Genomic DNA, 26,753 nt, shown 5'->3' with positions numbered 1-26,753 from the left:
AAAAAATGTTAGCACCCCTTAAAAAAAAAAAATATGTTTTACAATTTTAATGGAACTGGGACTCTTGCATGGCTCGGAGCTCTTACGTGGCCTGTGATGTTTCACACCCTCGTGGTCTGCTGGCACACAGAGTCAGGAGGGCTTTTGGTTAACTGTGGTTGCAGTGTGGCCCCATGGTTTCCTCTTTGGACCCCAGATCTGATAGATGTGTCATTTTTAGTGTAAACTCTTGTTAGCTCTTGTTCCCCATCCAACCAGCCATGGAGAGGGGGCCCTCCTTCTGCCATTTGAAGACCCTTACTCTGTCCCACCAGCACTAAACCTAGGCAGCATGGGTAAGCATTAGAAAATTAGTTTTGGTTGGGGCGCCTGGGTGGCGCAGTCGGTTAAGCGTCCGACTTCAGCCAGGTCACGATCTCGCGGTCCGTGAGTTCGAGCCCCGCGTCAGGCTCTGGGCTGATGGCTCGGAGCCTGGAGCCTGTTTCCGATTCTGTGTCTCCCTCTCTCTCTGCCCCTCTCCCGTTCATGCTCTGTCTCTCTCTGTCCCAAAAATAAATAAAAAAAACGTTGAAAAAAAAAAAATTAAAAAAAAAAAAAAAAAGAAAATTAGTTTTGGTTAAATTAGGCCTCAGAAGACCAAAAAAAAAATGCATTTTTGTTACATTTACACAGTATGCTATTTTATTTTAAGGAAGAAAAAGTTGCTTTTCTCCTTTCTCTTTGATTACTAGACATCTAGGGTCACTGAGGATGGTTGTGCGAGTGTGGACTGCACAAAAGTGCTACATCTAAGGAAGCACATTCACATCATAAAAATCAGGGACTTTTACATTTATTATGGCAGTTTTCTGGAAGATAGCAATAAAGAGTTTTGCTCTAACAAAATCAATATATCAAGACAATTTGCCAATAAAAGAAGGAAAGCATCTTAAAGCATCTTAAAGATGCCTTTTTGTAATTTGCCCAGAGGCATTATATAAGCCCAGTGTTGAGTTGAAACATTTTTCTAGCTGCTCTTCCTTCACGGAACTTTCTCAGAAGGCTAACCTGTAAAGTAAATAAGCCAGAGCTGAATGAATGGCATTAAGGTGAACAGTTTAAAAACAACTGCGATTATTCCCATTTCTTTGGATTATGACACCATTCAGTGGCTTCCCTTACTTTTACTTTTAGTTAGGGTAGAGACCAAACTAATTTTGTGGTTTACACTGCCTCCTTGGCTCCTGCCTACTTCTTGAACCTTACTTCTTTCTCACAGAGCTCATCACTCCTAAGCAACCACTACACTGCCCTTACTGTAGTCCCTCGTGATGGCTACATGTTTTTCTGCCACAGGACCTTTGCAAATGCTCTTCTGTCTCTCTGAAATCCTCTGCCTGAATAAGATGACTCTATTCATCTTTGGGATCCCATAGTGTTACTGCATCAGAGAAGCTATACCCACGTATATTAAATCTGTTAGCTCTCTGGGGCATCTGAGTGGCTCAGTCGGATATCGGCTCAGGTCATGAGCTCATGGTTCATGAGTTTGAGCCCTGTATCAGACTCTCTGCTGTCAGCATAAGCCCGTTTCCAGACCTCTCTCCTCCTTGCTCTCTGCCCCTTCCCTGCTCACACTTTTTCTCTCTCTCAAAAATAAACTTAAAAAAAAAAAAAGCTTAAACTAGCTTTAAAACAAAAATCTCTTAGCTCTCCTAGCATGATTATGTGGCTCTCCTGTGAACTGCTTATCACATTTGGATTTGTCATTATGTGATTAAGATCTGCTTCTCCCGTCCAACTCTAAAACTCCATGAGGTAAGGGAACGTGATGACTGGATTGGGTTCCCAGTGAATCCCTAGAATTTAGCCAGTACATCTGGTGCTGAGTTATAAATAACTAAATGAATTCAAAATCAAACAGCAGAGTAAGCATTCATTGAATGCTACTGAAAATGACACCAAAACTGAACTGGATTTATCCACCATGAAAATTATGGTTACTCCGAGGCCCACAGCTGACCACAGTGTGGCAGCCTCAAAGGGTCTTTGGGCTAATATCGACGTTCCGGCCTCCTGAGCCTTCAGGGATGGTCTTTGAATACGCCTGGAACAGGCTTCAACATCAGATGTCTCCTCCCCGCTGCCTCTCACTACTGCCTACCCATCTTCCTCCCCGTGACTTCCCAGCCCTAGGAGCCCTACGTTCTCTGTGTTGACACAGCAGTTACCCTCTGTTCCTTCTCATCCCTGGCACAAGAAATATGTGGCAGCCCCACCAGAGACTTCTCAACTCCAGCACCACTCCCATATTTCCACCTGACTAACCAGGCTTCCTTCCCTGGCGTCTCTGCAGCCTGGCCCCCTCCCACGGGGACCTCCCCTCATGGGACCCCACTGCTGGGGACGCTGCCCTGGGTTGGCTTGGTCGCTTCTCCACAGAATGCTGAGCAAGCTCAGGATCTTAAAGAGAGGAAGAGGCTCTATAGCTCTGTGCCTCCTCTGATAAAGCCCAGGGCCATTTGTGTGGCACAGCAGTCTTTGTGGAGAGGTTACAGTCACGTTCGTTTTTAAAAATTCATCACTCGTACTCTCACAAAAAACACCAAGGAATTCTTTAATTGCAAATTTTTTACACTAAATACTGCTCTAGTAAATGGGCCTTTCTCTATATTAAATACATCGTGTTACATATTTGTAAATTATACTTATTTGCATAAATTTATAATTGATTAATTTATTATAATTTATTACATATAATTTAAATGAATTTTTCTGATTATAATACTATTTTCACTATATAAGTGATTTTTGATCAGAAAAACCCCACACACACAAAAAAGAAAAATCCCACAAGACCGTATAAATCACCCATAATCCTACTCAAAGATAGCCATATTTAACATTTTTAATGCCTTTCTGTTTGATATTTTTCCTTACGCACATATGTATTTTTTAAATTCTAGTACAGTTAACATACAGTGTTACCTTAGTTTCAGATGTACAATATACTGACTCAACAATTCTATACATTCCTAGGTACTCATCATAAGTGTACTTTTTATTATCCCTTCACCCATTTCTTCCCTTTATCCCCTTCACCCATTTCTCCCATCCCCCACCCTCTTCCCCTCTGGTAACCATCAGTTCTCTATGGTTAAGAGTTTGGTTTTCAGTTTGTCTCTTTTTTCCTTTGTTCATTTGTTTTGTTTCTTAAATTCCACATGTGAGTGAAATCATATGGTATTTGTCTTTCTCTGATTTATTTCACTTAGCATAGTACTGTCTAGATCCATCCATGTTGTTGCAGATGGTAAGATTTCATCCTTTTATGGCTGAATAATATTCCCTTTGCGTGTGTGTGTGTGTGTGTGTGTGTGTATCACATCTTTATCCATTCATCTATCAATGAACATTTGGGCTGCTTCCATAATTGAACTATTGTAAATAATGCCACTTAAACATAAGACTGCACATATCTTTCTGAATTCATATTTTTGTATTCTTTGGGTAAACACCCAGTAGTGGAATTACTGGATTATATGGTAGTTCTGTTTTTAATTTCTTAAGGAAGCTCCACACTATTTTTCACAATGGCTGCACCAGTCTGCATTCCCAACAGTACGCGACAGTTCTTTTTTCTCTACGTCCTCACCAACACTTATTGTTTCCTGTGTTTTTTATTTTAGCCATTCTGGCAGGTATGAGGTGATACCTCATTGTGGTTTTGATTTGCATTTCTCTGATGATAGGTGATGTTGAGCATCTTTTCACGTGTATGTTAGCTATCTGTATGTCATCTTTGGAAGAGAGACAGTAATTTCTCTACCATAGCAACATTTTTCTAGACGTATTTCCTAAGGCAAGGGAAACAAAGCAAACATAAACTGTTGGGACTACATCAAAATAAAAAGCTTCTGCACAGCAAAGGAACAACCAACAAAACTAAAAGACAAGCTACTGAATGGGAGAAGATATTTGCAAATGGCATATCTGATACAGGGTTAGTGTTCAAAATATATAATGAACTTAAATAACTCAACGCCAAACCCACAAATAATCTAATTAAAAAATGGGCTTTCTCCAGAGAGATATTTATACTAATTTAGACATCTAGCAGTGGCCAGTTCCCATCATCACCAATAACATGTTAAAAAATAACATCTTTTTAAAAAGTTTACCAATTCATCATATATTATTTTATATGTTTATTGTATTTTTGCCAAAGGAATTGCAATGCATTCTATTATAACATAGTTTATTTGGGAAACTCAGCACTAATTTTCCATAAGCACATGTTTCAATGCAGTATGTTAGGGGTCTCTGTCCTGTCAGCCCAGGCTTTCGTAGACAATCCCAAACCCAGTATCCACGCAAAACCCAAAGTCATCCTGCTTTCACAGTTCTCCCTTCTCTGAGCTTCTCTGCCTTCCTCACAAAGCACTCGTAGAGGAGGGGACACCTGGATTTCTCCCTGGCTCACCACTGATGCCTCAACACCAATCATTTGTCACCATCCTCTTGAGCTCTGGTCTTAACCAGGAGAACCAAGCCTGAGATAGAGCCCTGCAGGATCAGAAATTGGTCAGCTGGCATGAAGTATCTTCTGGATTTGACAGTGTGCCCGAGGTCTCCCCTGCCCTGCCTTATAAAAGTACTGAACTACAGGGAAAAAAGCTTCATTTTTTCAGTTCTATGTTTCCAGTCTAAGACTCTCTGTTTTATCACTTTTAAACACTAATGAACCATTTAAATGAAAGAAACCTGGTACTGTTTACAAGTTACAAAGCCTTTTATTTCACAGATGATAATGATTAAACCTGCTGCCAGGCTCCACTCAGACCTTGACTATTTTTGCACCTGTAAAGTCACCATGTGCTTGAAGCCTTAGTTGAGTGAATGTAATATGAAAGCTGAGGATCTGTGATGAGTACCCCTGTGATTTATTTTGCATGGCTACAGTAGACAGCAATGAGATTTTCCTTCCAAAAAGATGGAACCATGCTTAGAATGAAGTCATACGGTGAATATCAAATTGGAGGAGTAGAGGCAGGAAAAGAGAATGCATTGAGCTGGGACAGTGAAATTCCATGGTCATTTGAATAATTTTCATCCATCTCAGAGGGGTCTGGCTTCAGTGATAGGGCTCTGTCTCCACCATCCACCACTCACCCCCTACATCCAATACAGAAGATTGCCAGTTCAGCCTCCAAGATACCTAAATCTGGCCCTCTCCCCCATATCAGCTGCAGTCCTGGTCCATAGGATTGGCCATTCTTTCCCAAGTCTTGCTTCTCCACTTTGACTTCTGTTCTCCAATGACAGTTTTTCAATGAGAATCTGGCCATGTCACCTAATGGTTTGAAATCATTCAGTGACTCGGGGCACCTGGGTGGCTCAGTCGGTTAAGCATCTGACTTTGGCTCAGGTCATGATCTCACAGTTCGTGAGTTCAGGCCCCGTGTTGGGCTCTGTGCTGCCAGCTCAGAGCCTGGAGCCTGCTTCAGATCCTGTGTCTCCCTCTCTCTCTGCTCCTCCCCAACTCACACTCTGTCTGTCTCTCTCTCTCTCTCAAAAAAAGAAAAAAACATTTAAAAAAATCATTCAGTGACTCTCAGTCTCACTGAGGTTAAAATCCCAACTCCTTAACATGGAATGCCATTAGCGCCTGCCTTCCTTCCCTGACTTCTGTACATGCTCCCGACAGCCCTACACACACACACACACACACACACGCACGCACGCACGCACACACACACCCTCCTAGCACTGCGAGCCCCACATTCCACAGGTGCTCCAGAACTCTCCACTACTTTATGCCTTACACCTGTTCTTTTTACTTGGAAGATACTTGTAAACCCAGCCCAAATGTCACCTCTCCCCATAAGTAAACCTTTCCTGACCTCCCAGAGTTACTTGGTCTGTGCTCTGCCCTTGCACAGCACTATGAATAGATTTCTGTCATAGTGCTATGACATATAAGCCCGTCTTGTTTTCATAATTTATCTTTCTATTCTTCTGTCTTCCTCATTAGACAGGAACATTTCAGGGGCAAAGACCGTGGTGCTGTAAGCATCTCTGTTCCCCTGGGACAGTAGCATGCCTGAGATCTTTGAGGGGGTTGAAAAGGATTCTCCTGTGATCTCTTGTCATTCCTTGACCACTTCTGATCGGCCCCTCAGTGCTCACCTCGTCCTCTCATATCCTGGGTCCACAAGCTTCTGACTCTTGTGCTTCATTCCTCTTGCTCCCAACACATGCCCTGCCTGGGTCCTTCTCCATCTACTCTTCAGAGGAATTGGCCCCTGTCTCTTGCACCATTGAGGACATCGCCCTGTGGGACATCACAGTGCTGCCAGATCTGGCCTTGCTGCTGATAGAATCAGGAAGAGTAATTCTCTTCTGGTCTTTGTGGCCAGTTGGAGGAGGCTCTACTCATTGCAGGTTTTGCACACTTGGAACCCTCATGGCATAGTGCAGCTGAGTGCGGAGGCCTGTGGAGGACATGAGCCACAATTCCTATTCTGCATGGTGACCTTCCCATAGCAAGGAGAGTCGGTGTTGATAGGAATTGAGATGTTTTGCTTTGAGGCATTACATGTGTGCCTTCATCTCTGGTTATCTAGGCACTAGCCTTCCTTTCAAGGACCTCTCAAGTCAGAGAGTTATCTCCAAGGCCGCCCTTGGCTTGCAGCATCTAACATCATTGCTCTCTCTCCCAAACGTGCTGATCACTGCTCCCTGGGCATTTAGCATCTGCTGTTCTCTTATTTATATATATATATATATATATATATATATATATATATATATATATATATATATATATATATATGAAATTTATTGTCAAGTTGGTTTCCATACAACACCCAGTGCTCATCCCAACAGGTGCCGTCCTCAATACCCCTCACCCACCCTCCCCTCCCGCTGCTCTCTGTTTACTTGCTGCTTATCTCTTTGGGCTCCCAGTACCCATTGGAGTACCTTGTATTCAGTACTTACTCAGTACACACTTCTTGATCATAAAGCTGTCTCTAGAGCAATGGTTCTCAGAGTGTGGTCCCTGGACCAGCAGCAACAGCATCACCTGGAAACTTGTTAGAACCACAGATCCTCAGGGCCCACCCTCAACCTGCTGAATCAGAAACTCTGAGGGTAGTATCCAGCAGTGTTTTTTAACAAGCTTTCTAGGTGATTTGGACACAGGCTAACATGTGAGACCTTTAGAGCCCTCCAATAAAATGACTGTTTTATTATTGGCTATTCCAGAAAGCTTGTGTCCTTTCTCAAGTGTAAATAATTACAGTCCATCATTTTAAAAATGAGACTTTTTTCAGGAAAAATAAATCTAGGCTTTGGAGAGAGTGGCTCCTCTCTCTCTCTTTTTAGTTTTATTTTAGAGAGAGAGAGCACAAGTTAGGGAGAGGGGCAGAGGGAGAGAGACAGATTCCTAAGCAGGCTCCAGGCTCAGCATGGAGCCCGATGCAGGGCTCGATCCCACAACCCTGGGATCATGACCTGAGCCGAAATCAAGATTCAGACGCTCCACTGACTGAGCCACCCAAACACCCCACGAGTGGCTCCTCTCTTTTAAAATGAAGACAGGAAGGAGAGTTTTAATACAAGAGGGCGTGGACTGGGTGATCCCTCTTAAATGACGGGGAGTCTGTCTCTCCCTTTTTATATTTTAACAAAAACAAAACTGGAAGTAATGATTGTCTTGCCAAACCTGCAATTGTCAAGGCTCAGCTAGGAAGAGTTTGTTTAGCACATCAATCAGCAGGCCTGTATCCGGCTTCCTTTGACATCAAGGGAATCAGTTCTAACATTTTTGGAATCACCAGTTCGGGAAAATCTTGCAGAACTTTTGGGTGATTAGGGTTTAAGAAGGAATAAAGGACCTCATCTTTCAAAAGGAAAGAAGTGCCAAGCTGGCTCTTACGATTCTGTAAGTCTGATATTGGTGTTTGATTCTTTATTGGAATAGTCATGAGGTGTGAGAGCCTGAGTTAGGAGAGTTAGCATCTCAGGGGTAGATATTAATCTATGTATGAAAAGAAAGGACAAGAGCTCTTGTATTTTGTTTGGATTGAATAACTGATAAAGTGTCAGCCCTTAAATGTTTCCAAGAGTGTCTGGGCATTGAGGACTTGTATTGAAGTATCTGGAAGTTTCTGGGTGAGTCAAGCTATCCTAGATGGGAAATTGTGTTTTGTTTGGTGCCTAGGCTAGATTGTTTTTCTGTGAATCGAACTTAGAGCCTAATGCAAAGAACAGTGAGCACCAAGTATATAAACTTGCAGTTAGTACTAACACGGAAAGATCTCATTTAGGACTGAAAATCAGATCCTCACAAAGTGAAACTGTTCATGCAGAGACACTGACACAAGGCACCCTGTGCTTTTTGCAAGGGGAGTGAATGTTCTTTCCCTCAAGGCTGGCGGGAAGGGTGTTAAGACAGATTGCTCCTCTGGGCTCAGTAGGCTGTGCTAGTAACCTCAGGATGCCTCTGAGTACATGGCGATGGCAGCAGCTGCTTAGAGATGTACTCACTTCGCTGGGTCAGGAATGGCCTTCCCTTCTTTCTGGGCTTCCTCTTTTTGTTCTCTCACTTTGGAACTCGCTTCTTCCAGGAAGTCTTCCCAGATACACATATCCTTTATTTCTGGGCCCCCAGCAGGTTATATGCCCTGTATTTTCCTTCATAGTCCTTAACACAATTCATAGTGACGCATATATTCATATGACAACTTGCTTAACATCATCCTCCCCCATAGCAGAGGACCCCTGTAGTCAGGGACCATGTCGGGTTTGCTCCCTCATGTATCCCAAGTGTTCACTGCTGACTCTCAGTATGTATGTATGTGTGTATGGAATGGAAGGATGTTTGGACAGTGGGACAGCTGATGACGCCCCCTTGTCATGTTTGGTCATCTTCCACTGACTTGCCTGCCTTCCCCAGCGCTCCATGAATTTAAAATGGGCACGGCACATAGTAGATGCTTATTGTTTGTGTCTGCAAACTAGAAAGTCTATCTGTCTCTCCCTTCTGGAGTTTCCACCTGGCATAGGAATACTGATGATAGAGAAATCATTTTTCTAAGTATAGCATGGAGAAAACACAGCATTACCTTCCCTTAAAATAGGATATCCGTGGTAGCTCCTCACTAACAAATGAGTAGATTTCTTTTTGTTGTTGTTGTTGTTATGTGAAGGTTTGAAAACTACAGGCTAGAAATGGAGTTTAGGACTTGATTTTTTAACAAATCAACAGCAACGACAAAAGATTAAACACCCCAAGGGAGTTGGTGAACTAGTACATGGAATGTAAGTGAAGAAACAAGTCAAAAAGGCACGAGGGAAAAAAGCACGGAACTAGGAGTCTCGAAGATGCGGAGTTCCGATAAATAAAACTGTAAAGTGTCAGAGCTACAGGGAACTTTGGGGATTAGCTGGTCCAAAGCTTGCATTTTTTTAAAGCTAGAAATGTGTTGGGGCGCCTGGGTGGCTCAGTCGGTTAAGCGTCCAACTTCAGCTCAGGTCACGATCTCACGGTCCGTGAGTTCGAGCCCCGCGTCGGGCTCTGGGTTGATGGCTCAGAGCCTGGAGCCTGCTTCCGATTCTGTGTCTCCCTCTCTCTCTGCCCCTCCCCCGTTCATGCTCTGTCTCTCTCTGTCTCAAAAATAAATAAACGTTAAAAAAAAAATTAAAAAAAAAATTAAAAAATTTAAAAAAAAAAAAAGCTAGAAATATGTGATGAGAGAGAAGCCTACTGAGCTTTGCTTGTCCTCCGGACAAGTCATGTTTATGACTCAAGGCAGCTACGAGGGAAAAGAAAAAGCCAGGAAAGAAAAGGGGAATGTGCTCAGAAAGGTGTTCACAGCACTTCTCAGTTATGCAAGGGGAGCGACTGTGTGCTGCATCACACACGTGTGTACATGTAGCTCTACACTCTTCCCTGGGTCTAAAATGCACAGGGAGGGTGTGGTTTCGGCTGGTCATCAGATCGTCGGGGTCCATGCTGGAGAGTCCCATCTGCCTGGTCTGAGTGGGGTGGGGCCCAGGAGTTTATTTTCAGAAGCTTCCCAGGTGATTCTGATGCTCACCCAGATTTTGAAAACAAATTTTAGAGAAAAGGTGACTGCCCTAGGAAGCAGCAGTTTCGAATACACCCTTTGTTGGCTATGTGGCAGTTTCTAGGACCTGAGACAAAGTGGCAGGGCTCCTGAGTCTCCTGGCTAGGGGCTGGATGAGGTCCCAAGACCTCTTTGTCCACGGCTTTGAGATAAGGGGAGGTTTAGGCCCCCGACCACCTCCCTCCTTCCCATAGCTTGAGATGAGGGAGTGAGGCCATGTGTTTGAGGTGCTTGTGGCAAACTTGGAAACATAGATTCCCCCAGCCTCCTCTGGATCCTCCGTGAGCATAGACTTGCGTGTACCTTGTGGTTCTTGTTGCCTTCGCAGACACCAGTTCCCGGTGGCGTGATGGTCGTGGGGTGCAAAAGCTCTCTTATTCCCTGCACCAACTCAAAGCAGGCAGCAACGCATACTGGTAGCAATTCTCCGACTTGCACATTTTCCATTCCACTGTCCCAGACTGTGAACTACTTTCTCTTTCCCCTCAGTGTCCTAGACTTTCTGAAGCAGGGCCCCGTTCACTTAGATGCTCCTGAAGCCATGCTCCAGCCGGCTAAGCAGTATGTACGAGGCTGTGCGAGCTTAGCACAGTGTGTAGAATTGCCAGAACAAGATAATACAAGGCTGCAATTACTGCCGGTCTAGGAAAATAAGATTTAAAGTTGGGGGTGGTTTTTGTTTGGTTTCATACTTAAGGAGATGAAGTGATTATTTAAATGGGTGGGGGGGAAATAAGATAAGAATAATTATTTGGCCTGGATAAATTGCCCAGAAAACTGCTGGAGTTTGCATTAGGTTTATTCCCGTGGCACATTTTCTGGGGCCTGTTCCAACTCGTTACCTGGCTCTCTGCTGCACTTTTAAACGAGCAGTTTGCATTTCTCAAGGAAGTAAACAACTCGAGTGATTTGCATAAAAAAGGCAAATACTGTGTTCTCCAGTCTCAGCACAGTGGTCTCCAAAGTGGGGTGAACATACCCAGTCGGGGGATGCCAGACAGTCCCTTGGCATGTGCGAGGGAAGTATTAGAACCTGTATAGATTTTATTTCATTTTAGATTCTTTTGTGTTTCACAGTGTATGCATATGTTAGTACAGTAGCATGGGGTTATAACTTGTGAATCTATGTTAGGAGGGCCTGGTGGTTACACCATCTACAAAGGTTGACATTTCAGCATGGAACACTGTGAAATACAGCCAAAGAAATCCCCATAGTGTGCAGTCAACCCTATTTTCATATTTTGGATCTGAAAAGTTCCTTCAAATTTCAGTGAAAATAAAATATGGACCACCAGAACATGTAATAATATTTCTTTGCCCTCAAATTAATTTCTTTTATGAAAATAACACCATAGAAGTCATGAAGCAACTTTATGACTTCAAGTAAGTTGGTTGCTGTCTTTATGTACTCCATTATCGTATTCCAAGATGCCTTTCAGCCCTGACCCCTGTTATGAATTTACCTCTTATAAAGATCACCCCCACCAATCTAGTTCTATCTGTCCTTTGGGAGATTAAATCTGTGATCCTCACATTGAAATGTAAAGTAGAATATATTAAGACTTGAGGATGGTGGCAGTTCAGAAATGAAACTGAAATAAAACTTTTTCTGCCCTAGACAATATGATGGCAATTGCACAGGAGGCAGAAGGGGATAACGTGACTCGTGTGTGCACCATGTATCTTCGGAAATCTGTCTTATTTGTTTATGAGCTTCACTAAGCCTTTAAGGTAACAGAAATCCTTGAGATGGATGTGTCTTTTGAGACTGTAAATGGAGATAGTGCTGATACAGTCAGATTCTTACTCTCTTAAGAGAAACAGGATATCCCCCACTTAGTTTCAATTCCAGTTATTGTGTTGGTTTTTTTAGGAAAATGACAAAACCACTTTGACCGTGCATAGATGAGTGAGACAAATAGGCAGTGTGTGCTAGGAAAAAACACCTTGCCCGATGACTCCATGAGCAGTGGAAGATTTCGAGGGTTTTGGGTGTTTTTTCTCTTTTTCACCACATCTTATGCAAAACAGTACTCCAGAGCCTGCAAATAAAAACAGAGCAAAATATAAGAGGTCAGAAATTCCCCTGTGGAAACCAGGGCAGACATTTCTCAAAGAAATGGGGTTGTTTAAAATTAATAGCGTTCTCCCCACCCCTATTGTTAATGTTGTTTGCTTGCCTAGCTTTTTGTTTGCTGTTTGTTTGCTTGTTTTTGCTTGGTAAGCTTTTTACGTAGGACTGAGGGATCTCAGTAAATGACATTTGCAGAAAAAGAAAACCAAGCCTCTCCCTTCTGTTCTTGCTCTTATTCCTTCGCTTGAAATATCCTTCCTTCTACCTCTGACTGTGAAGATTCTGAGCCCCTTGGGGCGCCTGGGCATCTCAGTCACTTGAACAATCAACTTTGGCACAGGTCATGATCTCACAGTTTGTGGGTTCAAGCCCCACATCAGGCTCTATGCTGACAGCTCAGAGCCTGCAGCCTGCTTTGGATTCTGTGTCTCCCTCTCTCTCTGTCCCTCCCCTGTTCTCTCTCTCTCTCTCTCTCCCACTCTCTCTCTCAAAAATGAATAGACATTTAAAAAAAAAAAAAAAAAAGATTCTGAAGCCCCTTATCTTTCAAAGAGATTTTTTAAGTAGGACCAGCCTCTGTTATGTCTGTTTTCTCTGATTGCCAGTTTCATTTTTCTGTTTCTCACATCGTAGTACTTAATCAGAAAGACCCCTCCTGATTTAAAATGGGTTAGGGGTCCCTGGATGGCTCAGTGAGTTAAGCATCCAACTTCAGCTCAGGTCATGATCTCATGATTTGTGGGCTTGAGCCCCACATCAGGCTCTGTGCTGACAGTTCAGAGGCTGCTTGGGATTTTCTCTCTCTCTCTCTCTCTGCCTCTCCCTGACTTGTACTTTCTCTCTCTCTCTCTCAAAATAAGTAAATAAACTTAATAAAAAATAAAACTGGGATGGATTTTTTTCAGAAATTTTTTGGTTAAGCTGTTGTTTCGATATTCAAATTTATTTCCTCTAGCAGCAGACATATTTACTTAATAGCTTTTTGTGGAATTATCTTTTGAGCTAGTAGAGACAGACAGGTAGCCCGCATGTTACACACACACACCTTCTCCTCAGCATCAAAAGCTGTAATTCTTCCTGACCTTCTTCCCACTGAGACCAGATACAACCTCAGAGGTTGGTAATGTGGCCCTGCCGAATGCCCACAACCAGGCCCTGATAGGAGCCCAGGCTCGACTATAGCCAGCCTGATGCTGCCATCCATATGCTGAGGGCTGTGCTGGGCACTCTGGGAGATACAAAGGGATAACAGACACAGTCTTCCTCTCTTAACAGGACTTCTTATATTCTGTAATGAATTATGGTTATTTCTATACTTTTCATATTCCCCTCTTCCACATAATATATTCCTAGGAACCATATCCCATATTGACCCGTTCCTTCCAGGAATCTGGGAGGGCTCAATGGATGGGGTGGTGTTTGAATAATCCATGGATTTTCCATAGGAACACCCGCAGAAGTAGGTAACCTTTTAGGACAGAAAAGCAACATGCACAGTGGTCCTCAAATAGGAAATTTTACAGCCTGTTCAAGGATCAACAAATAAAAAAAAAAAAAAAAAAAAAAAAAGCACAGATGTTCAGCCTGTGCTTTTAGCTCCAGACTAAGGAATTTGACTTATCTTAACAACTACTCTACTCAATGATGGTTTTCAAGTTGAATGAGTCAGAGTATTTGTTCTTTTTTAAAAAATTCATTTATTTATTTTAATTTACATCCAAGTTAGTTAGCATATAGTACAATAATATTTCAAGAGTAGAATCCAGTGATTCATCCCCTATGTATAATACCCAGTGCTCATCCCAGCAGGTGTCTTCCTTAATGCCCCTCGCCCACTTAGCCCATCCCCCTGCCCACAACCCCTCCAGCAACCTATAGTTTGTTCTCTATATTTAAGAGTCTCTTATGTTTTGTTCCCCTCCCTGTTTTTATATTATTTTTGCTTCTCTTCTCCTATGTTCATTTGTTTTGTATCTTAAATTCCACATATGAATGAGGTCATATATTTGTCTTTCTCTGACTAATTTCGCTTAGCACAGTACCCTCTGATTCCATCCATGTAGTTGCGAATGGCAAGATTTCATTCTTTTTGATTGCTGAGTAATACTCCATTGTGTGTATATATGTGTGTATACCACTTCTTCTTTATCCATTCATCTGTCGATGGACATTTGGGCTCTTTCCATACTTTGGCCATTGTTGATAGTGATGCTATAAACATTGGGGTGCATGTGCCCCTTTGAAACAGCATACCTGTATCCCTTGGATAAATACCTCGTAGTGCTGTTGCTGGGTCGTAGGGTAGTTCTATTTTTAATTTTCTGAGGAACCTCCATACTGTTTTCCAGAGTGGTTACACCAGTTTGCATTCCCACCAGTGGTGCAAAAGAGTTCCCCTTTCTCCGCATCCTCGCCAACATCTGTTGTTGCCTGAGTTGTTAATTTTAGCCATTCTGACTGGTGTGAACTGGTATCTCATTGTGGTTTTAGTTTGTATTTCCCTGATGATGAGTAATGTTGAGCAATTTTTTCATGTTAACCATCTGGATGTCTTCTTTGGAAAAGTGTCTATTCATGCCTTTTGTCCATTTCTTCGCTGGATTATTTGTTTTTTGGGTGTTGAGTTTGATAAGTTCTTTATAGATTTTGGATACCAACCCTTTATCGGATGTCATTTGCAAATATCTTGTCCCATTCCATCAGTTGCCTTTAGTTTTGCAAATTGTTTCCTTCGCTTATTATCTTGATGAGATCCCAGTAGTTCATTTTTGCTTTTGTTTCCCTTGCCTCCAAAGATGTGTTAAGTAAGAAGTTGCTGTGGCTGAGGTCAAAGAGGTTTTTGCCTGCTTTCTCCTCTAGGAGTTTGATAGCTTCCTGTCTCACATTTAGGTCTTTCACCCATTTTGAGTTTATATTTGTGTATTGTGTAAGAAAGTGGTCCATGTTCATTCTTCTGCATGTCGCTGTCCATTTTTCCCAGCACCATTTGCTGAAAAGAGTGTCTTTATTCCATTGGATATTTGTTCCTGCTTTGTCAAAGATTAGTTGGCCATCCATTTGTGGGTCCATTTCTGGGTTCTCTATTCTGTTCCATTGATCTAAGTGTCTGTTTTTGTGCTAGTACCATGCTGTCTTGATGATTACAGCTTTGTAATACATCCTGAAGTTTGGGATTGTGATGCCTCCAGCTTTGGCTTTCTTTTTCAGGATTGCTTTGGCTATTCAGGGTCTTTTGTGGTTCCATACAAATTTTAGGATTGTTTATTCTAGCTCTGTGAAGAATGCTGGTGATATTTTGATAGGGATTGCATTAAATATCCAGATTGCTTTGGGTTGACATTTTAACAATATTCTTCCAATCCATGAGCATGGAATATTTTTCCATTTTTTTGTGTGTGTCTTCTTTGATTTCTTTCATAAGCTTTCTGTGGTTTTCAGTATATAGCTTTTCACCTCTTTGGTTAGGTTTATTCTTAGGTATTTTATGGGTTTTGGTACAATTGTAAATGGCATCGATTCCTTGATTTCTCTTTCTGTTGCTTCATTATTGGTGTATAGAAATGCAACCGATTTCTGTGCATTGATTTTATGTCTTATGACTTTGCTGAATTCATGAATCAATTCTAGCAGTTTTTTTGGTGGAATCTTTTGGGTTTTCCATATAGAGTATCATGTCATCTGCAAAGAGTGAGAGTTTGACTTCCTCCTTGCTGATTTGGATGCCTTTTATTCCTTTGTGTTGTCTGATGGCTGAGGCTAGGACTTCTAATACTATGTTGAATAACAGTGGTGAAAGTGGACATCCTTGTCATGTTCCTGACTTTAGGGGGAAATACAATCCTCAAGGGGAAAAACTGAGAACTTTCCTCCCAGAGTATGTGTTCTAAGGTTACTTTAGCGGTGAGATAGAGAAACAGCTGGACTGAATAAAAGCAGGGCAGGGGCAGTGGAGTGCAGAGACAGGAATGGAGGCCTTTGCTATAGTCCCACTGGGAAGTGACCAGAGCCTGTATGGCAGGAAAGGTGGCCATAAAGATGGGAAGGCAGGAAGCAGTGTGACTGACTGGTCAGGGGAGGAGAGGAGCAGGCCCAGCCCACCAAACAGAGTGCTGGGTTCTGCGGGCAGGGCCTTCTTGGTGGTAGAAAATAAGGATGAAAAGGATTTCCTCCCCACTTTCTGTGTGTGTGTGTGTGTGTGTGTGTGTGTGAGTGTGTGTGAAGGCAGGGCCAATCCTAAGCAATAGTTTCAATAGGATTTAGTTGACCTTTGAAACCTCCAACTTGATGTCATCTGTTCCTCCTTACTTGCTAGTTCCTCTCTTCACAGGTTTCCTGAAGCCCAGTGTCCTCATTCTGCTGTAAACTCCCCTCCTGAGGGTCCCCACAGTCACCCCCCACTCCTGTGAGACTCCAGGCTCCTAAGAAGTCCTTCCTTCCTTCTTCTCCAAGTCATTTCCCCCCTTTCACTACTAACATTGATAACAAAAAAGACCACCCAACAAACAAAATCTTTTCCATTTCTTCCAAGCAGTATGTTTGTGAATAAAGCAATCTAATTAAAACAGTCTAAATGGTGGCCACTAATTCTATGTCACTGAGCAAACAGTGTGCATTTTAAAAAGAGAATCCTTGTTACTTCACATGAGTTTCTTACCAGTGTCATTTTAAAATGAAATTTAAAGGTAAAATCATAAAGTGTGGATGCTAAAGATATTTTTAGAGGAAATACCATGGTAGACCAGTAAGCCTTGTCTCCAGTAGCAGCTTCCTTAAGAGGTCTCTACTTGTCTGTACCTTTGCTTCAACTTACTAAGTTATGCTTCCTAAAACTTCTCAAGTTTGTTCACAGTGACTTTGGATAGGGGTAGAGGTGGGTAGGTAGGAGGTTCATAGGGTCTGAACTATTCCTACAGTTGAGAGGTCAGCAGTTACAAAGGCCAGATCATAAACATTTGAGGCTTTGCTGGCCAAACAGTCTCTGTTACACTGGTTCATCTCTGCCTTAGTAGTGCAGAAGTGGTCATAGGAAATAAGTGAACTAATGGGCATGACTGTGTTCCAATAAAACTTTACAAAAATAGATGTTGAGCCAGATTTGGCCACCTGGCAGCAGTTTGCCAACCCATCTATAGATGATCATGTGGGATCCCGGGACAGCCTCTCTTACTATTGCTTCCCATGTGGGCTCCCATGAGCATACCCCAGTTTTCTATTCAGATTCTTCAAGAAGTACATGCCCTTAGAAATATATACCAGGAAATAAGCATGAAGTTAGTACCATTCCTGGAAAATAAAGAGTTGAGGGTGCAACTCATGTTGATCTGGAAAAGGCAGCAGAAGGCCTTAGGGTGCCCCCTGGAACTTACCAGCACACCAAAATGTACTGTCTTCAGCATGACCAGTTACTCTTCATCTAAAACCTGCCTAAATGGTATGTTCAGGTTTTTAAAAATATTTATTTATTTTTGAGAGAGAGAAAGACAGAGTGCGAGCAAGGGAGGGGCACAGAGAGAGAGGGAGACACAGAATCTGAAGCAGGCTCCAGGCTCTGAACTCTCTGCACAGAGCCCGACGCAGAACTTGAACTCACAAGCCGTGAGATCATGACGTGAGTGGAAGTCGGACACTTAACCGATGGAGCCACCAAAGTTCCCCTAAAATGATCTTTTACTATTTTTCTAAGCCAGATAATCATGTAAAACTTTTTCTAAAACACTTGTATAGAGAAAAGGCCCTGGAAGAATCTTAATTCAGCCTTATTTTCTTTCTCCAATCCTCCTTCTTGCTTCTTGGGTCTCTTTTAACATGTCTTTCTTTTCTGATAGCTCACCCACCTCTACTTTTTGTGTGTTTTGAGATTTTCCTACACACACATGATTTTATCATTCTGGAGTTTAGGGTAAAGAATATCATAGTCCTGCTCCCAGAAATATGTCCATGGCAGGCAGGCAGCCAGCTCCTGCTGAGAAATGACCCAAGGATCTGTCTTTAGTAGCCAGCCCACAGGCCAAAGAAGAGCTCCAGACTGCACATTTTTCTCACCCACGAGGTTATGGAACATGGCGAGAGTGAGAGATTCCTACTTTGTAGAGAATGTCTGCACTCGCCTTGCCTCAATTTGAAATCAATACCAAGGAGGGACATGTGCCAATTCTCCTTCTTGCGATCCACATCTCCTATTATTTTTGAAGAACTGAGTCACTTGAGGACATTGTCCTCTCCTTGGGAGGGTGACCCATACAGACCCACCACAGGGGAGGCAAACTTGGGCCAACAGCTGATTACATTCCTACTTCCTTAGAGGTGATTTCTTTGCCTCAGCTTTCTAAGGGACTAAGAAATCTAATTTGTATGCATAAAAATCATCCAAATAATCAACATAATGTCGAGCCCATTCACATTGTTTGGGGATGATCAATGGGATGAACCCAGAAATGGGCTCAGAACAAGGACAGTATTCCTTCATTTTCAGAGCGCCAGCCTGAGCGCCTGGGTCCACGTCAGCTGCTGCTTTTCCCCCAGCGGCATCTGATGCTCTGCACACACGTTCTACGTGTACCAGAGCGTTCTGGGGTCTGGCAAGTTTTGCTTTTAGGTTTTCCTGTTTTCCTCTTCAGTCCTGAGTCTTCTTTGTTAGGAAGCAATGAATCTAGTGTAGTGGTAGATTTGTGTTTTAATTTCTGAAGTCGACTCACAGCCTTCTTGCTACCTCGGGCTGATTTATTGTTGTTCTGATTCCCTTTTTCTGAATGGCTATTCATTCCCAGCCCTGGCCTCTTTGATGGCCATCTGGTTCTCCTTCGGTCACTCAAACATCTGCCCCAGAGATTTGGAAAATGAGCTTCCTTTGGCAGCCTAAAAATAATCTTAGTGTGACTGAAGCATGAAAGGGAAATCACCACGCTCCACAGTCCGGTAGATACTGACCAGGGGAATGAGCCAGCACAGCTTCCTAGGGATTTGGAGCTTGGAGGTCTTCTGTCACATCTGCAGATTATTTTTTTTTCAAGTGCTGGGAACTGTAAAAACATGGCATGAACTGGGTGCAACCCATCCTCCTGCAGTTTTCCTTGGGATCGGATTTGCTTGCACAATGGAAGTGGTTGGAGATAAAAGCCACACGTTGCATGGTTTGTTTGTAAGGCTTCAAGGGTTTGCTGAGGAAGACACATGATGCTCAGGGTCCAACACTCTATTAGTCACAGTGTGTTTAAGGAGATCTCATAAATGTTTTGGACAGCAGTTACAGAACATTTCTAAACACTAGGCGTTTAACTGGGACCCAGGGGGCCTGTATCTAAGGCAGTGATGGTTTGCTCCTCACCTCCAGAAGAATGAAATTTGCCAGAAGCTAAAAATCAATCCCTAGGCTGTTTCTCATACGCAATTATTTCTAGCCTCATTGTCCAGTGCAGCTTTTCAGAGGTGCTACAAAGAGATACAGTGTCAACATAATCATGATACTCAAACAAGTAAAATGCCAACAAATTGAAATCCCCTTGCAAGTCATAATCCAAAGGTATTAAAATCTAAAGTAACTAACATCCAAACTTAAGTTTCCTTCACTTTTTGAGTTAAAAACCAAAGCACTTAATGGCCTTCTTAGACCTCTCCTATTCCTTATTTTGCTCCATCTTCACAAATGAGATTTTTTTTTTTTTTTTTTTTGTAAATGAGATTCTTGACGTTGGGGAGAGGTTGTGTGCTCTTCAGCATCTGCAGCCTGGGCGATTTCTCACTGGAACAAATGTGGCTCTTTCAGCTCCAAGAAAGCTGAATTTGTTGGACAGCAAGTCTCTTGTGTGCTTTCCTTTTTAATGAAATGTAAATGAACAAAGAGAAAATGGACCTATTACCCTTGACATTTAGAAAAATGAGCCAATCCCTCGCTTCTAGACAGTTGTCCCAGGCAAAATTTTGTTCCCAGGACCTTATTTATTTTGCCAAAGACCACATCAAGAACTTTTAAAAGTTTGAGTTTTTACACTACAGTTTCATGGATGCTGGCACAAGACAGGAGATTCCTGGGTCAGAGACAAACGACTTTATTACTCATGGCACAGCAATTACCTTTTGGCTTTCTCCAATCCCAGTTTAGGATTCAATCCCAGTTTAGAGAGTCATGTTTGCATAATTTCCTCCTGTACCTCTATGTCCTATGGGAATGATACAGAGGGACTTGAGTAGATGCTCATACAGTGGATTTATATCATGGCTAAGGAACCCTGATTGTTGGCAACCTGAATCTTTTATGACAGGCTCGGAGCAAATCTGACTACCCTTTGCTCCAGAGAGAGATGTTATCTTTATTATACTGGACAATGAACAAACCTGCTTTTTCTTTCAGAGACACTGTCTCTGACTTTCAAGGCTGTTTACAAACATCCTTGAAAAGATAATCTAGAGTAAAAACAGTCTATGTCTCTTTTCATAAACCACATAGGAATGGGAGAGACCCATGGAGAACCCTGCAGCCCATAGCAGAGACCGAATCATATCAAGTAAAGGACAGCTGATGAAAATATTCTTGGCTTCTCTAAATACAACTCAGTGTGTGGCAGTTATTTGGAATCCATGACCATGAATTTAAATTCAACTGGCAGAAGTCTTCCTCCCAGTCTGGATGGGGGAAATCAACAGGGTCCTACTTATAGTACTTTTCATTTATATTCAGGATCTTCTTGATTTGCATTTGCACTTTGAGATGAAAGTGGAAGGCTCCCTGTGCACTGCATTTCGTGTGGATCGTGCATCTGACAGATCCTCTGTGATCTCGGGTGCAGGCATTTCCAGTCCTGGGCCACGTTCTCCATTTCCACCACCTCTTAGAAGTGCTTAGACTAGAGAAAGCCGTGTTTTCCCTCCCCCATTTACTCAGCTGGAAAAACACCTTCTGTAGATTCATGAACCAGACGTACTGTTGATGATTCTGAAGCTTATGCCCCTAATGAGCTAGTAAGGGCTAATACTTCTGCCACCTGCTCCTTGAGATTTGTCTTTCCTCAGGTTTTGAATGTTCTAAGGGTTGAGTAACATTGCTTCCTGCTACATATTTTGGGGTAGTAATTGGATATGCCTCTAGTGTTTTGTGTCCATCTCCTTTGGGGAAGACTCAGTTTTGTTTAACCAGCTGTTTAAATGGACTCCTTTCTTCTTTCATAGCCCTGCTTGTTGAGTCTATGTGCTTTTTATACTTCTTCTGTCCCTTTGGTTTCTGACCTAGATTTTTTTTTTCTCTAAAATACTGTTCTAGATTCTGTCATGTGGGGCTCATCATTGGGAAAGACATGGAATCAATGAGTCCTCTGTTTACTAAAGTATCCATTGTTCAAATGCATCTTCACCACCACCACCTCTGAGTTGGCTAATTCCACACAGGAAATATTCTCCCATCTGACCAGCATCCAGTTCTGGCCTATTATCATCCTGCCTGGCTCCCCTTGCTATGTCTCATGTTTGCTTTCTTTACAATGTAATTTCATACATTTCTTAGGCCACTTCCATCAGGCCAACAAAAATAACCTAGTCCCTTTAAAATTTACCCAGAAATATTTTTAAATCTCTTCCTGGGCTTCTTCACCCTTCACCTTTAAATCTGTCCAAACTTTCTGATCCCTCTTTGGTATAGCTGTCCCAAATCCTCTTACTCAAGCCCTGCAGTTTTGAAATCACCTCTCATTGTTCTCTGGGCCTGAGATCTCCATAGAAGTATTGTTGCATTCTGTTCCCTGTGGTTTTGCCTCTTCTTCTCAGATGGATTTCTTGAGGCCCCGTCACGCCCTCCCTTCTAGTAAAAACTACAGTGGCTCCCCACTTTTATGACATCTACTTTAATTGTGGTTAGGAACTGGCCTCCTGGACTTCACAGTCTCCTCTCCCCTTCATATCTGCACAGCCTGTTGTCTAAGATTTCCGTTTTTCCTTTAAGGAAACCTCTTTCTTCCTCTAAGAAATCTTCACATATTCCTTTGTTTTCTCTCTTCCACTGATTCTGCTTTGATTGTAAGTCCACCGCATGTTCTCAAATCCTCCTTGGTGTCTTGTGCAAACCTGATTTCTAAAAACATGCATTTCCAGGTACATGCATTTGAAACTGTCTTCTTAGAAGTTTGCAGTAATTTTATGGTGCTTTGTTCTCATCTTGAACTCAGCAAGATGGCAGGCATATTCTTGTGGCGTCCCCATTTGTTTTACTTTGTTCATTCATTAAATGTGCCACCCTTGTGTAGGTATGAAGTTGAAATGTTTATCTCTGCAGTCTAGAGCTATAATCAGAGTCTATGTAGTCATCAGATCTAGAGGCACCATGAGACTTGGTGGGGAGAAAGCTTGAGGTGTTTTGTTTGAGCTGAACCCTCACTATAATTTCATGATACACATTAGGTATTCTGTTAGTACTCTCAAGTACATTTTTATTTAATCCTCATAATAACCCTTATAAGATCATTCTAAGGCAAATTTATCCCTTTAAAAATAAATACTTTGGGGGCACCTAGGTGGTTCAGTTGGTTGAGCATCCGACTTCAGCTCAGGTCATGATCTCACAGTTCGCGAGTTCAATCCCTGCATTGGGCTCTGCACACTGACAGTGTGGAGCCCGCTTGGGATTTTTTTCTCTCTCCCTCTCCCTGCCCCTCCCCCACTCCTTCTCTTGCTTTCTCTCTCTCTCTCTCTCTCTCTCTCTCTCTCTCTCAAATAAATTAACCCTTAATAAAATAAACAAAACTCTAAAAAACTAAAAATAAACACTGTTGGGGCACCTGGCTGGCTCAGTCAGTAGAGCATGCGACTCTTGATCTCAGGGTCATGAGTTCAAGCCCCCCATTCAGCATGGAGCCTACTTAAAAATAAATAAATAAACAATCCTAAAATTTGTATGGAACCATAGAAGATCCCGAATAACCAAAGTAATGTTGAAAAAGAAAACCAAAGCTGGAGGCATCATAATCCCAGACTTTAACCTATATTACAAAGCTGTAATCATCAAGACAGTATGGTATTAGCACAAAAACAGACACATAGATCAGTGGAATAGAACAGAGAACTCAGAAATGGACCCACAATATATGACCAACTAATCTTCAACAAAGCAGGAAAGAGTATCCAATGGAAAAAAAAACAGACCTTTTAGCAAATGATGCTAAGAACTGGACAGCAACATGAAGAAGAATGAAACTGGACTGCTTTCTTACACCATACACAAAAATAAACTCAAAATGGATAAAAGATCTAAATGTGAGACAGGAAACCACCAAAATCCTACAGAAGAAAACAGGCAGCAACCTCTTTGATCTTAGCCACAGCAACTTCTTACTTGACTTATCTCCAGAGGTAAGGGAAATAAAAACAAAAATGAAGTTTTGGGACCTCATCAAGATAATTCTGCACAGCAAAGGAAACAGTCAACAAAACTAAAAGCAACTGATGGAATGGGAGATATTTACAAATGGCATATCAGATAAAAGGTTAGTACCCAAAATCTATAAAGAACTTACCAACCTCAACACCCAAATAACAAATAATCCAGTGAAGAAATGGACAGAAGATATGAATAGACACTTTTCCAAAGAAGACATCCAGATGGCCAACAGACACATTAAAAGATGCTCAACATCACTCATCATCAGGGAAATACAAATCAAAACCATAATGAGATATCACCTCACACTTGCCAGAAAGGCTAAAATTAACAACTCAGGAAACAACAGATGTTGGCAAGGATGTGGAGAAAGGAGACTCTATTGCACTGCTGGTGGGAATGCAACCTGGTGCAGCCACTTGGGGAAATGGTGTGGAGATTCCTCAAAAAATTAAAAATAGAACTACCCTACAAGTCAGCAATTGCATTGCTAGGTATTTATCCAAAGGATTTAAAAATGCTGATTTGGGGGCGCCTGGGTGGCTCAGTCAGTTAAGTGTCTGACTTTGGCTCAGGTCATGATCTCGTGGTTCACGAGTTCGAGCCCCGCGTCGGGCTCTGTGCTGACAGCTTGGAGCCTGGAGCCTGCTTCCGATTCTGTGTCTCCCTCTCTCTCTGTCCCTCCCTCGCTTACAGTGTCTTCTCTTTCTCTCTTTCAAAAATAAATAAACATTAAAAAAAAGATGTGGTATACACACACACACACACACACACACACACTGGAATATTACTCAGATGAAAAAGAATGAAGTCTTGCCATTTGCAACAACATAGATGGAACTGGAAGGTATTATGCTAAGCAAAATAAGTCAGAGAAAGATATGATTTCAGTCATGTGGAATCTGAGAAACTTAACAGATGAACATAGGAGACGAAAGGAAAAATACAAACAGGGAGGCAAACCATAAGAGACTGTTAAATACGAAGAACAGACTGATGGTTGATGAGGGCGTGGGGATGGGTTAAATGGGTGACGGGCATTAAGGAGGGCACTTTTCAGGATGAGCACTGGGTGTCATATGTAATAGATCACTGGGTTCTACTGAAGCCAAGACTATGCTGCATGTTAACTAACCTGAGAATTAAAAGTAAAAAAAGAGTCAACTGTCTAAAATATATACATACATACACACACACATACATACATATGTACATACTGTTGTTTCTATTTGCATCATGAAAAACCACCTCTGATGTCCATGATCTATTGATATATTCCGGGCGCAACCCATGTCACGACCTCTAGTAATGGAAGTTGCATTAACTTGGCATGCGGTGCAGGTGCTTCTCGTTCATACCGAGAGTGAGGCAGGTTTCCGCCATTGCTGGTTAACATGCCAATGTGCCCGACAGAGAGCGGCGTGATCACCACCCTCCCTCATCCTTTGGCTGACAGCTTATTGTGGTGCAGCTGGAGCCTCCATCCTTCCCTCTAGAGTAAGCTCGGTAATTGCAGCTCGGCTCTGTCTGGACCAGGGCAGTGATGAACTGTGGGGCCTGCCCCACTTCCACCGGCCTGGGCATTCTTTCTTCGCTCTCCAGGGGATTCTCTTACACACCAAAGTTTGTCCAGGTCAGTGCTGAGATCTGGGAGTCTCCTCACAATCAGATCCGTTCTAAGTACCTGTGTCAGGCACTTTCCACTCTCCCCGCTGCCTCAGCCTCACAACGACATCCCCACACCTCCAGAGACCCTTTATTGGCAACTCCTGAGCCTCCGGGGGACCTCTTGTTCAAACTGGGTCGCTTTGTAGCTTTCTCCAATCCCAGCTTTAGGATTCCGTTTTCTCAAGTTGCATCCGTTAGCACATAGTCGTGCTTACTGGTTTCCAGAGTCTTGTTGCTATTGTCTTTTGTTCTCTTTGAACCCTTGTGGAATGATGTCTTTATTTTAAAATCTCTTCTCTGTCATTTGAGTGTGGCTTCCCATGAGGGGGAAAAAAGGAAGGAAATCTGCTATCTTTAATCAGAAAATTATTTAATTCTTTTTTTTAAATTTTTAAAAATTTTTTTTCCAATATATGAAATTTATTGTCAAATTGGTTTCCATACAACACCCAGTGCTCATCCCAAAAGGTGCCCTCCTCAATACCCATCACCCACCCTCCCCTCCCTCCCACACCCCATCAACCCTCAGTTTGTTCTCAGTTTTTAACAGTCTCTTATGCTTTGGCTCTCTCCCACTCTAACCTCTTTTTTTTTTTTTTTCCTTCCCCTCCCCCATGGGTTTCTGTTAAGTTTCTCAGGATCCACATAAGAGTGAAACCATATGGTATCTGTCTTTCTCTGTATGGCTTATTTCACTTAGCATCACACTCTCCAGTTCCATCCACATTGCTACAAAAGGCCATATTTCATTCTTTCTCATTGCCACGTAGTATTCCATTGTATATATAAACCACAATTTCTTTATCCATTCATCAGTTGATGGACATTTAGGCTCTTTCCATAATTTGGCTATTGTTGAGAGTGCTGCTATAAACATTGGGGTACAAGTGCCCCTATGCATCAGTACTCCTGTATCCCTTGGATAAATTCCTAGCAGTGCTATTGCTGGGTCATAGGGTAGGTCTATTTTTAATTTTCTGAGGAACCTCCACACTGCTTTCCAGAGCGGCTGCACCAATTTGCATTCCCACCAACAGTGCTATTTAATTCTTTTAAAAAAAAAAAAATTTCTTTTACATTTATTTTTGAGAGACAGAGTGAGACAGAGCACAAGGTGGGAGGGGCAGAGAGAGAAGGAGACAGAATGTCAAGCAGGCTCCAAGCAAGTGTTCAACACAGAGCCCGACGCGGGGCTCGAACCCACGAACCGTGAGATCATGACCTGAGCCAAAGTCAGTCACTTAACCAACTGAACCACCCAGGCGCCCCAGAAAATTATCATTTAATTCTTAAAGCCCATTTTAGAGATGAGGATGCTGAAACTCAAGGAGGTTGGCTCATGCACCTACACTGGTAGTAAAATGGTGCAACCAGATCTGTACCCAGGCAGCTGCTCTTAACCGCTCTGCTCTGCCACTTGTCTGTAAAGCCAGAAGCTAAAGATTCTGCTTCAGTGTGAATCTCATAGGCTACAAGTGTAGAAAACTGTCCAAACGGAAAGGCTCTAACTTGGAAATTGGCAAATTACATTAGATTC

The 26,753-nt window shown here is 42.4% G+C and overlaps 1 protein-coding gene across 4 annotated transcripts in view; it reads left to right on the top strand.

Annotated features, from left to right (window-relative positions):
• Positions 1-26,753, top strand: part of PDZD2 (PDZ domain containing 2) — a 139,316-nt gene that overhangs the window by 58,327 nt on the left and 54,236 nt on the right. The window contains exon 1 of one of the 4 annotated variants that reach the window (XM_042952608.1): positions 11,708-11,846. The exons of the other annotated variants lie outside the window; for them this stretch is intronic. The gene's annotated coding sequence lies outside the window, so the exon portion shown is untranslated. Of the gene's footprint in view, positions 1-11,707; positions 11,847-26,753 lie in introns of those variants that run through there. 4 annotated transcript variants of the gene reach the window in all.

Source organism: Panthera leo, chromosome A1 (assembly GCF_018350215.1).
Source record: "Panthera leo isolate Ple1 chromosome A1, P.leo_Ple1_pat1.1, whole genome shotgun sequence".
Taxonomy (NCBI): domain Eukaryota; kingdom Metazoa; phylum Chordata; class Mammalia; order Carnivora; family Felidae; genus Panthera; species Panthera leo.
The sequence above is the reverse complement of the archived record's forward strand: the minus strand, read 5'-3'. Positions and strand labels throughout refer to the sequence as shown.